The following is a 5154-nucleotide window of genomic DNA, read 5'->3' on the forward strand; positions in this document are numbered from 1 at the left end:
ACACGTTTTGTTAAGTGCGACATGATTTATTTTTCAGGAGCTTTTACAGTATGTCTCTATGAGAGCTTTCTAAATTCCAGGACGTTTCCTCTTCACATTTGATGCAGAAAAACTTGAATAAATCGATCAGTTATTTTTTTATCCCATTTACAGAGTCTGCAGTAGCACACTGACACACTGAACATCAAAACAACTCAAACCACCAAACCACCAGGGATCTTTAGGAGAATCTCTGCAGAATCTTTCCATTAAACTCCACAATAAAATTTGAAATAGAGTCTCAACACGGCAACAAACATGATTTAGAAATATTATGAAGACGACAACTGTTAGTGTCATGTCCTGTTGATTGCAAGATGATTAAATTCTTTAAGAAGATGTTTCCTTACCAATATTAGAAATTACAAATACATTGTTACAAAGATATAACAAAACTGATTTAGGAATAATGTGAAGAAGAGAAAATTCTCATTGATTTTAACAACTTGTTCAGTATGTTTTCCTGGCCTTTGCAAACCCTAAAGAGCAGATTGCCAGATGTAGAAGAGGACCAGGCCACATGTGTAGCATGTCGTGTGAGGCATATTACATTGTTTGAACGCGCGGACCCACTGATGCCCTGCTGCCTCGTGCTAAATGGGTTCTTTACATGCTTTTCAGTCATTCATGTTTCTCAAATTGCAGCCCAGGCCTCGCCACAGGATCTCCCCTTCTAAGAGAAGACGTTTAATCTCAGCCATCAGCTGGAGGTTTAAACGAGCTGTGGGGAATAGGAGAAGACAGCAGCTCTCCCCTCACAGGCCTAATAGTCTCCACCATCAGCGGCACGTCATACACAACCCCTGGCTGGCAGATTAGAAGGAAAGCTCACCGCAAACACAGAGAAGCACGCACCAGTGGACATGCTGGTGGATTCAAACCCCTATATTCACGTGCCTCTGTGCAAAGTATACAGAGGTATAGCACAGATTATAACACAGACCCACAGTAATCTTATTATGAGTAACGCAACAACACACAGAGCGCTTTGTGTTGACGACTCTGCTGTGGTCACACTACAGTCACTCTGTTAAAGACATAAATGCACAAGCTCTTAAAGCAGCTAAATCAGACATTATGTATAGTATCATATATGAACACAGGTGGCGCTATATAGGCTTCATCACCCTCTTCTATAACTGCAGTGAATTACAAGGGACAAACCCTAGACCCCCACACGACCATTGGTTAAGTAGTCGGTACAAAGCCTCAACAGAGGGGGGGCAAACACAATCATAAAGGTACAATGGACCAAATGATAGAGTATATATTTAAAAAATGGACGTAGACTCTGGTTCTAGAAAGCGGGAACAATGCTGAAGTGCCTGAACATTGTGTCTCTCGATTGACCAGCAGAGGGCGACTCTACCGGTTGGGACAAGAAGTCAGTTTCTATAGAAATCTATGAGAAAATGACACTTGATTTATAACGTCACTAAATGTAAATTCATGAGGAGTTGATGGTCTCGATTATTTGTTTCAATTCTTCTTCAATACATGATGTTCATTTTGTAACCCATGGTCCCTTTTACAGTCAAACAGACGATAAAGGAGCTAGATAATTGAGAGCTAGTCCTGTCCAGTAGGTGCAGGTCACAGGTGGAGGTGGGCGTACAGTGTTCTCCAGCTCTGAGTCAGGCTCATTCCTGCTCCTTCAGATATAGTTACTTCTGATATAAATAAAACTAAAAACGTTGGGACAGGACAAAATGACGAACTCTCACAAAGCAACGGGTGACGGAGGGTTGCCACTTGGACCGAACCCCGGCCATGAACGACCAGGCAGCAGTTTTAACATACTACCAAAAGGTTTAATCCTAATACTGCACTGTAGTTGTGTTGGTAAAGAAATTACATGCATAATGAATGGAAAGAATGGCTCATCACTGAAACCCACCCCACAGTATTTGATGATTTACAGACCTGATATTTGAAATACCAATATCATGATGCAGATTTTCAGCGTTCCTCTGAGCCAGAAGAATAAAACTAAACTGCCATCCCAGCTGGTTTTCGGGCGAGTGTTGTGTTGAACATCGTTTAACCCTTCATTCGTCACCAGTGTCCGCCTCAGTATATACTGTAGATGGCAGTGTTTGTGTGTGGGCTGCCATGTTCTCTGTTACCTTGCAGCATTAAAAGGACTTGGCATTGCTGTTACCTTGTACATTTGTTTTCCCTTTAGCTGCATGCCTCCAGCCTGAACCTTCTAGTATGCATGTGATTCAATGCAAGATCTTGAGTAAAAACAGCAACTACTCAAGTTTACAGTTGCTAAAAGGGCTGAGGTATAGTCAGGGCCAGATTAGATCATTTAAACTCAGAGTAAATGAGATCACACACCAGTTCATGCTACTAAAGTAGAGAAAAACATTTTAAAGCTTAAACACTTCAAGCTTTGGAATCAAGTCAGTTTTGAGATTTTATGAAGCTTTGTTTTGCTAATGGAAAACATACGTATACACTTCAGTGTCAAGATGAATGACAAATGAACAAATCTTGGCTGAACTAAATGAGAAACCTGTGTTTTCTTTGCACAAATGTTTTGTTTTTTGAGTTCCTAAGCATGTAGTTTCGCTGTATCACCTTCCTAAATGCTGAGAACCTTATAGGATGCCATCTGATTAATCGGAGATCCACTCAGAACACAGGTAGAGTCGGTCAGAGGTGGTTATATAGCAGCTACTAACAGGGCTCACCATATATGCTTCATGCATTCAGGTGAATAACAACATGAGGAAAAGCTTCAGGCTTCACCCGACTGTGAGGACAATAAAGATCTCGAATTTTGAATTGAACCCCAGATTTCCTCTGCCACTCAACTGATCACTCTGCAGCACAGCTCAGTCGACTGGGTGGTTGGGGCCCAAAGCTACGTCCAACTGGTTTAGTTAGACTGCTCCTGTAATCCAAGTGTACTTTGGGCAGCTGCCCTTTTTAGCTCCAACAGTAGAACTGGAAGCGTCTTACCGGCTCTGTAGAGAATATAAAATCTCCTCCAATCAGGCCGTGTACACGAGCCTCTGTTCTCACTGCTTTCATCCTCTGGCCTCTTATTTACAACCGCTTCACCGTTCCTGCCGCCATGAACCACGTCAAAACCTGGCTGCACATTTCATGCTCATTCTAGCGCGATATGGCAACTATAAAACGGCGTCAGTAAAATGAGATCTTTCATTTCGTGGTGAGTGCAGGCGTCACAGGAATTAAGGCACCGGTCTGGAGCTGCTTCCTGCTGTCTCAGGGAATCCAGGTTTGATGGTTCAAGTTGTCACATGAATTAAAAAAAATACTTGTTCTGTGCATTTCTGGAATGGCACCATAAACCTGTCTGAAGCACTTTGAGCCATTTCTCTATAGGCCATGTACTTTTCATTTCTATTTTCTTAGGATTAAACCAAAAAACTGAGCGCTTCCTCCAATCATACAGCCACTGCTGGTTCGACCAGATTTTCCTCCAAGTTGATTTCTCCTGGAACTGAAATCAACTTTTTGAGCGATCCAAGATCATTTCCCAAATTTTAAATGAGGACTTTGAATCAGAAGCCATTGTGCTTACTTTACATTTGCTCTCACACACATACGCACACACACACAACACTGAGAATTTAAGGTTGCATTCAAATCACTATCAAATACGAATTGCAACCACCAAACACACACATAAACACACTTCATATAAAAGGACAATAACAAACCTCACACACGTCATCAAGGATATTTAAAAAAGAGAGAGAGAAAGACCCAACACTTCTTGTACTGGTAACATTATAAACTTTCTGACTTTAGCAAGATATACAATATCTTTTCCACAAGACCGTGTTAAACTAAACTCCATATGCAAGCGTTTTTGTGCAGAAACAGCTGGTCTGCTCAAAAGATGCACACTAGCCATTTAAAGCTGGTGGTGAGGCCTATTTAATGAGCCAAATACAACACAAGTGTCACGTCTAGTTTAGAGTCACTTCCAGAAAAGCATAGAAAGTATTAATAGCCAAAGCAATTCAAGAGCTTCAGGACATAATATCTTAAACGGTGTTATCAGCATCCCTTGTGTTATTTGGTCAAATGGAGCCAATATTTTCCAAATTTAAGAACAAACCTGGTTCCATCATTTCTTTCAAATATCACAAATCACAAATGATACAGACAACAACGACACTACTAGAGATTCATAATGGCCGGAGAGCAGTAATGAAAAGTTTGAAAAGTGCATCAAAACCAATACTCCCCTTCGAGTATTATACAGAACGATCTTGTGTACTCATTTAAGAATTGGTACTTTAACACTGACAGAACAGACAGGATATTTGTATTCTTGCAGTTTAATTTCATGTAGTGTTTTTTTACAGAAACACTCCCATTTCCTCCCACTACAGCCATCCCACATTTCCCCACTGTAAATGGTCTTGACCAGCAGGTGCCCCGATAGTGAACACTTGAATTCTCAGGAACTTTACTATTTTTCAACAATCCTGTTGGGGGGAAACCTCCAGAAAGCCATGCCATGTGAAGGGCAACTTCACCAACATTAAAACGCAACACCTGTGGTTATATATATATGGTGTTATCTGCATTTGACCTATATGTTATTTCCTGTTAAATTACCTGCAGCAGGTGTCTGGTTGGTCAGTTGGTGAAAGCTCCTCTCAGCAGTGGGCTTTAAAAACTGTAAATCTGGTGAAATGAGTTTAAGCAAACAAATTTTCTCAAACAGACAAAATGGCAGCTCTTCCCCCTGCACCTGTAATGGCCTCTCTGAGGTGCCCAGAATTCCACAGCTCCTCCTACAACAGGAGAAACCACTTTGTGCATCAACGACATCTTAGAAGTCGTGTATCTATTCCTAAACACATAAACACCTTCATATAACAGTAAATAATCTCATTAGACATTTCAAACATATTGATTTAACCCCAAAACTGTCTTTAAAAGCTTTAGTTTTCTTAAAAGACATCACAACTCTCCCCCCCACCTGTCCAACAGTTGGTACATTCCAGGAACTCCAGTATAATTGGCAGTCAGAGAGACTGTCTATGGTTTGACAGTTCCTGTGAATAACAGTGAAGATGATGTGCAGCAGAGACAAAAGGTAAGAAACACTGATTAGATCAA

The sequence above is a fragment of the Hippoglossus hippoglossus genome, chromosome 12, assembly GCF_009819705.1.
Source record: "Hippoglossus hippoglossus isolate fHipHip1 chromosome 12, fHipHip1.pri, whole genome shotgun sequence".
In the NCBI taxonomy this organism is placed as follows: Eukaryota; Metazoa; Chordata; class Actinopteri; order Pleuronectiformes; family Pleuronectidae; genus Hippoglossus; species Hippoglossus hippoglossus.